Source organism: Penaeus monodon, chromosome 34 (assembly GCF_015228065.2).
Source record: "Penaeus monodon isolate SGIC_2016 chromosome 34, NSTDA_Pmon_1, whole genome shotgun sequence".
Taxonomy (NCBI): domain Eukaryota; kingdom Metazoa; phylum Arthropoda; class Malacostraca; order Decapoda; family Penaeidae; genus Penaeus; species Penaeus monodon.
This window is the reverse complement of record NC_051419.1, coordinates 25,691,656-25,691,967: the sequence shown is the minus strand read 5'-3', so window position 1 is coordinate 25,691,967 and position 312 is coordinate 25,691,656. Positions and strand designations below refer to the sequence as shown.

The 312-nt window shown below is 43.9% G+C and overlaps 1 long non-coding RNA gene across 1 annotated transcript in view; it reads right to left on the bottom strand.

Moving 5' to 3' along the window:
- Positions 1–312, bottom strand: part of LOC119594658 — a 1,834-nt gene that overhangs the window by 822 nt on the left and 700 nt on the right. Inside the window, exon 2 of the long non-coding RNA XR_005230644.1 lies at positions 195–302. This is a non-coding gene — a long non-coding RNA (uncharacterized LOC119594658). The remainder of the gene's footprint in view (positions 1–194; positions 303–312) is intronic.

The following is a 312-nucleotide window of genomic DNA, read 5'->3' as shown; positions in this document are numbered from 1 at the left end:
ATCTCAATAATTCCACATTAAATGTTGGACAAACCGAAAAAAAAACAACATACACAACAAATCAATCTTTTTTATTCAAACTATATCCCACCTCACCTAAAAAAAAGGCCTCTAACTTCAAATCAACCCAACTAATCACCCAACCCTATCCGCGTTCTGCAACATACCTGCAACAAACGCAACAATGACATTACCTGCGTGCACCAGTGATGCTTGGTGGGCAAAGGCATAGGGATGTTGGCGTCCATCTCCGTTAGCCACAGGGAGGTGAAGGCGCAGTCGTCGGCGATTTGCACGTTGATCTGCAACAGT